Below are 11,264 nucleotides of genomic sequence, written 5' to 3'. Positions count from 1 at the left end.
GAATATGAAACAATTGTTGTTTTAATATTTTATAATACACATATTTATTAGTTTAGATTTTAGTTAAACACATTTTTAAATAAAATTTAATTACAACTTATAAAACGTTTCAAACAAAACAAAATTGTTTTCTTAATATCTTTAGAAGATTTTTATATATTTTTATCATTTGAATTTTTTACTTCTTTTGAAGAGACCCCAAAGGTTGATTTAAATTTTAAGGAAGTAGAAATAGATCAATCATTTGGAGACAGATAACATTATAACAATATTTTTTTTATCAATTTTAGTTATTAATTATTCATGTTTAATTTATAGTTCAAAATAATTAGAAATTTAGCCAAAAGACTTTGTTAACTTCTTCTACAATATTTAAACATATTTTGTATCACTAACTTAAGGCTATTTAATTAACTTATTTATACTTGATACAAATAATTTAAATTTGAGTTGATTTTAATTTTTGAATGTCAAAATGTTTCTCTTCGCTATATTACTTAAGTTTCTAGATAGGTTAGCAAAATCTGCATATTTAGCTGATGTTGCTTCGAATATGCCCATCGTACAAAGTGTGTGCCGCTGAACGCATATATTTCGGGTGGCAACATCTCGCACCCGGCCAAGAGGTATTGCAACATGAAGTGCGTTATCCCATTTTGTAGCCCATCAGCAGCTGCAGACGTTATTGCTCAAGTGCCTAGTACACACACACACACAAAGACACACACTCACACCAGCGATGATGACAACATGAACAACATCCCCCAGTAGGCCTATGTCATGTTGTTGGTGTTCCAGTTGTTGTTGTTGTTGTTATTATTATGTGCCCGGTGTGGCGCATAATGCAGCTAATCTAGGGAATTAGGTAAAAAAGCTGACAAAAGGCAAACAAGCGAGTGGCCAAGTGGATGTTGTTGATGTTCCAGTTGGTAGTTGTTGTCCTTGCTGTTGTTGTTGTTGTTGCTGATGCTGCAGCAACATTGCAATTTTGTATCCTATTACGCAAAGTAAGTTGCAACAACGCTATGCAGGATGAATGCTGAGTGACTCACAACGCTTATCGCTTGCCCAAATGTCCTTTTCTTCTTTCCTTTTTTTCTTCTTCCATTCGCTTTTGGCCTGGCCTGGCTTGAGCTGTCAAGGATTTACTGCAACGAACTGAAAGAAGAAAAAAAAAGGCAAAAGCAAAGTAGCTAAGCGAATTAAAAAAGTAAACTCCCAAGTAAATTAAATGACAGCCAAGGATAAGGCAACAGAATAGAAAAGATAGTAGGAAGGGAGACACACCAAGAGAGAGAGAGAGAGAAAAAGACGGCTCAGTCTACTGATAAGAAGCTAAGCCCAAGAAAGAGAGAGAGAGAGGGGGGGACGCCGCCAGGAGCAACATAACCGCAGCAACAGGAAAAGCAGCAACAGCGGTAAGGAAAATGTTTTTAAAATGAAATCACTTTTAATGAGTCATTCAAGTGGCATGCAGAAGGCAGTCACACAGACACACGGCTACGTCTCAAAGACTCCTCAAATAATAATTTTTACAGCGCAACAAACAAGAACAAAAAACGGAATAGAAAGAATGAACGAAAGAAAGACTAAGATGGCAAGTTGGTAAGCGAGGTGGCATGGAAGAAAGGAAGGCAAAAGGCAATAATAATTTCGCGTACGGACACAGTGCATAGTAGTGGTAGCATAACAGGAAATCACAAGCGGCAGCCAGGCAACGTGGCATCATCATCCGCCTGCCTCGGCCCCCTCGCCACTCATCCACCAGCGATGCAACAAGTCGTCTTCTATCCTCTGTCTGTTGGTCTGTCTGCCTGTCGATGCGGCGGTGGCTGCCGCTGCCGCTGTTGCTGCTGCTGCTTTTCCTCCTGCGGCCATTTCACTTTACTTTTCATTTTATTGCTAATTTTTTTTCTCTCCTGCTGCTGTTGGAGAGTTTTTGCAAATTATAATGACAGCCCAGTCCAAGCAATTGGTAGGTGGGTGGTTTAGGTTAGGTTGGGGTAGAATAGACATTTAATGAAACGAAACGACAACAACAAATTGTTTAAACATTATTTGCGCTTTCATATTTCAAACGGACCAACATTTCCCTTTGCCGTTTGCCTTTCCTTTTTTGCTTTTCTTTTACTTTCCTTCCGATTGCTATTCTCATTCCCGTTCCCATTCCCATTCCCTTTCCCCTTGCATTATTGTTAATAAACAGACATTACAAAGCAAATATAATGAGCGAAAAGGAGTTGGCAGTCACCAGAACCAGTAACAGTAACAGAATCAGCACAGTAGGCAAAAAACAGGGAAACAGAACAAAAAACCGGAGTGCAAAAGTAGAAAATTGAAATTGCGCATTCTGCGGAGTTGCAAATCATTCGGTGAATGATTAATAAAATGCTTTAACCATTTAAAGAGAACTCAAAAGGAGTTACAAATTTAATTTTGCATATTTTCTATTTATTTTACAACTCAAATTTGATTAGTTTTTAATGTGTTCTGGTTTCATTTTTTTAATTACCCATGCAGAAAGACTTAAAGTTAGATTTCTTTAGTGGAAACTTTCATTTCAATTCATGTGAGGTTTCATTAGATTTAATTAACTCTACTAAGTTTTGATGTGTGATGAATAAAAATATTGAGTCCAGTCATCATTTTCGAACTTTGTATTCTCAATTCTTAAGCTTAGTTTGATAGTTTTTGATGGTTTTGTTATCTACTAGGTTAATTTTAGGGTTGTCGAGCATTATAATTAATAAGGTTTACCTTTTGTTTTTGAATTTAAGTCCTGACAATAAAAATACAGGCTAAATAGGTAAAAGTTGTTTAAATTAAATATTATTTGTAAAAATTGAATTAAGTTTTTAATAGATTTGAAACACGAACCATAAAAAAATGGCAAAGGCATTTCGATTGAAAACTTTCTGAAGCGAAAACAAGTCAACTCCAAAAGAATAATTCTTGTAATTTAATGAAAGGATTAAAATTCTTCAGTTATGTCTAATATTGTTATCAATTTATTAAAGAAATAATGGAAACATTTAAAAATTTTTATTTAAACGTATTATTGACAAAATCGGCAATAACTTATCATTTCACTGTCTCCAAAGCAAATGATTTGAAACCGAATCGTTTAGCTCGCGTTCAAAAGCAAAAACAGGTCTCAAATTCGAAAACGGGAAAAGACCTACACTCATGGACAAAAAAATAGGTGTGAGCCTTTGGATTTGACAAATGTCCATATAAAAAATATATGACAAGTACTACGACAAAGATTCTTAATACTTTTATGAAGTATGTCCATGAGTGTATGTACATAAATGTGAATGAATAAACTTAGTTGAGTTTGTCCAATCTTTGTCTTGATCAATTGTCATTTAACCATAAGTCTTCACAAAGTCTAGAACATTTCTTTACCTATTTTTTCAAAATTTAAATTTCAGTTGGAAATATAGAAGTAAGCGACAAGTTTCAATCATAGCTTTCTATAATCGAACAAAAATGAGAGCAATTCCTACTAATCAGTATTTTATTCACTTTTCTGTACAACTCGAATATTATTTGTCAAAATATCTTTTGTTTAGAGGTGAGGAAATTGAATGAATAGAGTATCTGATAAATTACTTGCAAGTTTTTGAAAATTTATTTTGATTTTTATTCCATTTTTTCACAAATTAGCATATAATTACTTCACCTTTGCCCCTATTTTGTTTTTGTCGAATTTCAAATGGATTATGTATTTTCAAAATTTATACAGCTTAAGATTGACTTCGATAACTATAAAAAACAATAAGCTTAAGATCTTCTGTGAATCTTTTTTGGAGTTAAATTAGATGTATTTAGTGAAAAGTATAAAACTTTATATTTATTCCAACTAATAAAAGAGAAGTTCACTTTTTAAAGTTATAAAATATATTTCACAATCGGCTTACAAATTTACCTACGAAAATATAAAAATCATATAGAACATATACTTAATGTAAGCTCTGTAAATGAAAATCTGTTCTCACAAATTCAATATTCCATAATTCTTATCTATTTTCTGTGTTTTTTTGGTTTTGGCACTGAAAAAAGTCAATCCTTTAATGTGTTTCATGTTGGTCCATTTCATTTAGTTTATGAAAAGCTTTTCTGTTCTATTTTTCGACCTCTCTCTGTCTCCCTTCTCCTCCCCCCACCCATCATGACCATTTTTGCAGTTTTTATTCGTCCTGTTGTCTTTATTTTTTGTTGGTCCATCCTTCCTTTTGACATTCCCCCAACTCATCCGGCTGTGAATGATTTCACTTAACGCTCTCTTGGACTTAACATTCTTGTTATTCCCTCATTTAATACTTGTACTTTTTGTATTTTTCTTGTCATTTAATTTAGCTTTTTCTTCTTTCCTTTTTTTTTTTTTTTTGTTCATCTTGTTTTAATGGTTTTCTGTGTGCTTGTTGTTGTAAAACGCTCGCGTTTGCCAAATAGAAAATCATCATAATTTCCCCACCTTCCTCCGTTTTGGCATGAGTTCTCTTTCATTTTATTACCGACGACCGTCTGAGCGGGAGTTTTGAACCATTTGCGACATAGTTAGTTGTTTTTATGCTTTTTATGGACAAACTTTTGTACCGCTTTAATTGCCATTGTCATGGCGTTGTCTTCGCCTTTAGTCAGTCGCCCTGGTCCTTAGTCCTCAGTCGTTCCATAGCTGTTGTCATTGTTTGTCACAGACTCTGCTCATCAAATGCAAAAAGAAACGAACTGGGCAAACTTTTGTCGGGAAAACTCCTTTGATTTGTTTTAGACAACACAATGTAAAAGCCGGCAAAAAAAATTGTAAATCCCTTGATTTGGAAACGTTTTAAAGACACCCTGTAATGTCTGAAGAAGAAACGATTTGATAAATGTAGATTTCTAGGGATGATCCACATGAATAGTACGAAATATATCGATTTTACTTATATTTTGATTCTTTAGTTGATAAAAGTTAATTGAGTTCAGCAATCCTTCGAAAATTCTCATTTATCTTTGGGTCTCAGTGCTAAAAAACGATATCTTAAGTCGGATTAATCGATAAACATACGATATCATCAAGTTTTTAGGCGCAAGCCGAGATCTGTGAAGAGGTTGACCAAAGTGGAGATTTAATAGAATATTTGCCGTCTTAATAATCGATAATTTCTTAACCAAAGTTCGATAGTAGTTGAAATCCTGACTTAATTGGGAGATTTGGCTATGCTTAATCTATAGTTAAAGCAACCGCTAAGAGTCTAGGATGTTGCCATCTTCGTTTCAGGATACTAATCTACCTGTTTAAACTTAAATGTGTAGCATGTAATAAGAAACTTTGGCTTGAAATGAGTTCGAGATGTGGTTAGATGAGGTGAGTTGAAACTTTTTAAGCTAAAATTATTTTTGAGTTATTAATGAAATGTTCCGGTTAGTCTTCCAACTACTTTTAAGTTTGTTTCACACACACACATACATACACATATTTGTGTATAATATATATAAATACAAATGCTAACTAAATGTTATGTTTTCATTATGCTTTCTTGAATAAGACGAGAGAAGGAAAAGTTTTTGTAGTTTGAACTTGCCAGCAAGTTTTTCTTCTCTCTCTCTCTCTCTCTGTGTCTATCCCTCCTCTTGGGTGGCCTGTACTTTGCCGTTTTCTTTCCTTCTGGTTATTGGCTTAGCTAATTTTTTCTTTCTATGTGTGTGTGTGAAGTATTTTATTTTGTTATATGCAGACGCATTTGTTTGCCCGAAGTGCTGCACTTTTGGGTTTTACTTTTTTTTTCTCTCTTTTAACTAACTTGTCTCTAACGCAACTAATGAAAAGATTTGTTATTAGTTTTAGTCCAAAACTCCACTCGAAGCAGGTGCAAAAAGTGGCACAACAAGAAGCTAACTTTGCCCTAGGGATTTATACGCAAACATTGGACAAATAACTACAACAACAACAGCAACAGCAATAGAAAACATCAGCAGCAACAACAAGGACGACGACGAAAAAAAATATGTTGGAAAGTTGAAAAAGTAAATAAATATTTGAACAACTTCTTATGGCCAACTATTTGTTTGGAGACACTGCAAAAACGATGTTCAATTTTATTTTTGGCCATTATGTGAAACTTTGCACTGTAGTATTTGGCCAAAACAGAAAATGTTATTCTTTTTGCTTGCTCACTTTTCCGAAAGCAAATTTAACAAATTGTTGGGGGTTGGAAGATGTAAAAAAAAAAAAAAAAAAACAAAAACAGCTTGAAATATCAAGGACTAAGTTGAAAAGAGTCGTGGTTTATGTATATTGTGAAATTGGATGAAATTTGTCAACAAAAACCAAATTTTGATCCAAATTTCTAATATTATTTATCTTTAATTCAATTTATTTAAGCGGTCAGTGGTCCAATTCACTTTCTTATTCGATGTTCTCTGTTAGGTTTAATAAACTATATTACTTTTAACAATTAAACAATATAAATATTTCTAAGATGCCAAGATTGAAGAAATTCTTGAAAGAGAAACTCTGCAAGACACTCTCTGAGTATGCAATCAAATTTGTCTCTCTATAAAAGAAGCATAATCTACATTTAAAATGGAATACAAATATAAACTGCTAAATATATTTAATTTAATTGTTTTCTACCATACAAGGGGAGGGGATACAAACCATTTTGGCATGGTAAACAGAGATTTTTATGTTCAACTCTTCTCTTTTGTGTATAGGTAACCCGTTGTAATTTGACACCTCATTGCCTTAAATGATCTCTCTGATCGAAATCGGAATTGCTTGTTTATTTAAATATTTTCGAAATAATCTTTTAATAAAATCCATTCAAAATCTTGTTCAATGGCCCAAACTAAATATGGTCAAAACACGACAATAACCACAACCAACAACAATAGAGAGTTGACTTTTGTCTCTTTGCATAGTCGGTTCCATTGACTATTTGAGTGGTTGGTGGCCTATTAGGTTACCCAATTTGTAGTAGATTTCTTTTTTTGTGTGATAGCCAAAGTTATTTTTATTGGAACTTGCGAGTTAATTAAGTCAGCATTTTGGTAAATGTTGTCGTTATTTTTTGCCCTCTTGCAAACATTTTTTATTTAGAGCCTGTGAGATTGATTGACTTTATCTCTGGTGATGGTCGGCTTCTTATCAATACTTTTCCTTCACTCAATCTTTAGAAGATGCATCGTCCAAAGACGATGGACCACTAGAGGCAAAATGATGCGATGATAAAACGAGAAGGGAGGCTAAAAAGGGTAAGAAAGCTTAAAACAAGTTTTTTTGTTTTGTGATTCTTCAGCCAAACGTGTAGGCCGAAGGAGTGCCATCTTTATAGACAGGTTAAGACAACTTCCTGTTGTTCACATCACAAAATGAGACAGAGACAATGAGGACAGGGAAAGAGAGTGAGTGAGAACGATAGGAGACACGACTGATTTAGATCGAACATCTGATATGGTCTAAATTAGCCATGGAACCTCTCTAAATTGCAAGTTATAGGCTCTTGCAATCGCTTAAATCTTTTGCGATTTATTTTAAGTACAAGCGTCTAGTTTAAACTTAAAATAATATACAAATCTTAAATGGGATAAAATTTGTAAACTTTTTAAAGAAACAACTAAAACCTCTCTTACTATTAAGAACTCAAAAAAGACAGAAATATCAATGAATTCCAATGAATCCATTTGAATGAAATTTTATTGAATGAGCAAAAACCCACAATGAAATGAATGAATTAATAAATGAAATCTGAACAAAAGCTTTATGAACGTTCAGACATTTTTCGAATGACAGAAATTCGATTAGGGAGAAGACACGTCTTATAGTCACAAATACAGACTATGATATTGTACTGCAGAGTTGGTGGTTCGAATCGAAAGATGCAAACTAAAACAAAACCAAATTTGATTTGGTCTTAAAGACCGTATTTGAGTGGGTTCAATTTGAGCCACCGAATAGAATAAGCCTAATGAATAGTATAGATTAATATTAAAACAGAGTTGGGACTTAAATGCATTCGACATAGTCACTTATTGTCTTACATTCCAACTAATTCAATTTGTTTTCGTTTTGTTTGAATGCTGTCAGCTCAATGATTCCCTCAAACTCTATATTAATTATTAATCATTTTGTTTTAAGCAATGTTAACAATAATAATTTAAGAACAATCAATGATTTAGCAGAGTAATTCTCTATAAATAATAGAGAAGAACTCCTAAAAAGTGTATCAGTTTTGTTTTGGTTTTCGATTTGGAATAACTTTGTCGGATTTCTACTCTGCCTTTTGTTTGCGAATTAATTTGTTCAACTTATTCACTAGAAAATCTTCTGCCTTTTATGTATATTCAATTATTCATTCATTTATTCACTTTACTCTCTTTCTCTCTCTATTTCTTTCCAAAACAATTGAAATACGTCTGAAATCGATCGGATTCTGTTACTTTAGTTCTATACCTAATAATTGTTTTGGGGCATAAGGTTAATCACTTATTGTTAGTTAATAAGTTTATATTCCACTGTATAAATCAAATTAGGGTATAGATCTTTGTATACTTGTAAATAATACTTACATCACAGTTGTTAAATTTAGCATATTTAACATTTGCAAGACTCGTTTATCTGTTTCATTTGTTTTTGGAATTTCATCTTCATGCTGGCTGCAAGCGATAAATCAATCAAATGCCAAATGATGTCGACGACTTCACCCTCCATCTGTCTGTTTCTCCATCTCCTCGTTCGTTCACCCGCATATTCAGATCACTAAAACCAAAACACTGAACCAAAGAAGTTGGAATACTCTTGCAAAACTTGTTACCCACCTTCATGGGGTTTGGATTAAGAAATTCCCATCAAATTTCGACCTTTACATTATATAGTCGAAGAAATTACTTCGATTTTGGCTGCTGAACAAACTGAATATACTCTCTTTGCCAGGGCATACACAAAACTGACCGGACAGACTGCAAAAAAACGGAATTTAAAACATTCGAAAAAAAAAGAGGAAAAACCAATAAACAATTTAAATATTTATGTGTCACACGAACATAATTTTATTAATGGCTGCTCTCGGCTCTGCTAGAATGAAAATGAAACAGAAACTGAGAAGGAGAGGGAAAAAATTGAGCAGAAATTATGATTACATAAATGTTTAATGTTTTTCTGAATGAATTATTTATGATCGAAATAACAAATCAAAGCTGTAGGAAAAAAAAAACAACAACGCTAACAGTATAAAATTAATATTATTGAATTTTTTACATTTTATGTGTGTGTGTGCGTGTTTTAGTTTCCGCGTTGATTACTTGCTCATCAATTTGTAATGAGATATGACTGGAAAAAGGAAGAAAAAAATATCACATATTTAAAGTTTTTATAATGTTATTTTTTCTCCATTGTTTCTATGTATATATATATGAATAATTAAAATTGCAAAAATGTAAAAATGCTGAAAGAGAAGAAGAAATCAATGGATTAATTATGCCAGCAGCCAATGGTGAGAAGAGTGTCCTCCAGGCCAAATCCAGATCCAGATCCAAAACCAAACCAAACCAAAACTACAACAAACCTGCCAAAGAGAAATAGAGAAAGAAAAATAGCTGACCAGAGCAGGTTCAGAGAGAGGGAGGGAACAAGGAGTGGGGAGGAGGGAGGAGTAGGGAAGGTGGGGAATTAGGGAGTTTGGGTTACGAGGCCGCCACTTGGGAAAACTCTAAAAAAAAGTACATATACATATATATATATATTTGTATTGGAATAGTAAAAGGTGCTCTGAGCACGCACACAAGCGTTGAAAAATAAAAAAGAAGTTGGAAGAGGGTTAGCAAAAAAGGAGAGAGAGAAAGAAAGAGGGAGAGAGTGAGAGTTAGAGTAGGGAAGTAAGCAAAAGCCAGGTGAAAATGGATTCTGAAAATTGGGTTAATTGATGCTTAGTGTAGCTGCTCCTGCTTCTGTGTGTGTGTGTGTGTGGGTGAGAGGGATGACTTTTGGAGTGGGCGTGGTTATTTAGTGCAAAGTGGCTAATAGTTTTAACCACTGCTACTCCACCTTAGCCCAAGCGGAAACGGAAACAGGAAATAAGCACACACACACACACACAGAGAGGGAGAGTGGGAAAGAGAAAGGAATAGAAGGGGTGTTAGGGAGAGTCCTACAAAATGGCGGCGTCGTCACAGGAAATACACTTGGAAGTAGCTGAAATTAGCCTCTCAAAGTGATTATAAACTGCACACACACTTATATATGTATATATATATCTGTTTCGTATATACAACATTTAATTAACATTTATATAAATTGTTGCAAAAAGTTTCGTTTCGTTTTTTTGCTATACACACCGGGCATAACCAAGTCAGTGAGATTGGCATTCAATGAAGTACTTGGTGGACCATTAGCTCCATTCGTTGAAGTGGCCACTGCAGCAGCTCCACCCGCTCCTAAAGCTCCTCCTCCACCTCCAGATGCTGCCGCTCCTATATCGAGTTTTCCTCTGGCATGACCCATCAATTGAAGTAGCAGCATTAGCAACAACAATTGAAGCATGGCTGGCGTCCTTGTCGTCGTCACTCTAATTGCTTTCGTTGATGTCCACCTCATTTTGCAATTTGGTATTTTGGCCATGTGTTTGTTGTATTCCAGCACCGGTATCAACATTGTCCATTTGTTAATGCTCCTCTTGGCTCCTTGGCTGCAATATGCTGTGCGCTTCTGCTAATTGTTGCTGCAAAATGAGAATGAGAATGTTGATGAATTTGCCATACAAAGTGTTTTTTCGTTTCATTTAATTAAAGTAAAATAAAATTGAAAGGTGATTCACATTTTTCACTTGCTTATCTGACACGTTTCGCACATTTTGATAGATGCATTTCACTCATTGCCTTAGATACAAATGTATCTTTCATCTAAATTGCTTGAGTGAATGTCATTATGGGTTCGCTAATGCATCTGATAGATACAATTGTTATTGTTTTCATTCAAATTGCTTTCATTACACTGTGTTCCTTTTAAAATTATCGATTATTTCAAGACTGGGTGTCGGGAGGGGGGATTTTCCCGCCCCAATCTTCCTCTTCCTTCCTATTTCAGTTTGTTGTTCTTGGCACCTTGTCGACATTCGTTTTTTGTATCTTCTTCTTGTTGATATTTATGCATTGCACTTGTGCCCCAACTGGCTTTTCGTACATTTATAAATGGTTTACAACCAACACACACACTCGCACACACACCCACACACACACATCCTAACACACATAGACACCACCCGAGTGTGGTACACTCA

The 11,264-nt window shown here is 34.3% G+C and overlaps 1 long non-coding RNA gene across 3 annotated transcripts; it reads right to left on the bottom strand.

The window, feature by feature from the left end:
• Positions 1 to 487: 487 nt before the first annotated feature.
• LOC137572276 (uncharacterized) lies at positions 488 to 9,275 on the bottom strand. 3 transcript variants are annotated; one of them, XR_011031614.1, is made up of 4 exons: positions 9,248 to 9,275; positions 8,809 to 8,949; positions 8,560 to 8,749; positions 488 to 1,158 (listed from the first exon to the last, which is right to left on the bottom strand). It is a non-coding gene; the product is annotated as an uncharacterized lncRNA (long non-coding RNA). The 3 variants fall into 3 exon arrangements; XR_011031613.1 differs by lacking the exon at positions 9,248 to 9,275 and having other exon boundaries at positions 8,560 to 8,763; positions 8,809 to 9,202; XR_011031612.1 differs by lacking the exon at positions 9,248 to 9,275 and having other exon boundaries at positions 8,809 to 9,197.
• Positions 9,276 to 11,264: the final 1,989 nt, after the last annotated feature.

Source organism: Drosophila tropicalis, unplaced genomic scaffold (genome assembly GCF_018151085.1).
Source record: "Drosophila tropicalis isolate 14030-0801.00 unplaced genomic scaffold, ASM1815108v1 contig_3, whole genome shotgun sequence".
Taxonomy (NCBI): domain Eukaryota; kingdom Metazoa; phylum Arthropoda; class Insecta; order Diptera; family Drosophilidae; genus Drosophila; species Drosophila tropicalis.
Note: the sequence above shows the minus strand (reverse complement) of the source record. Positions and strands in the feature narration are given on the sequence as shown.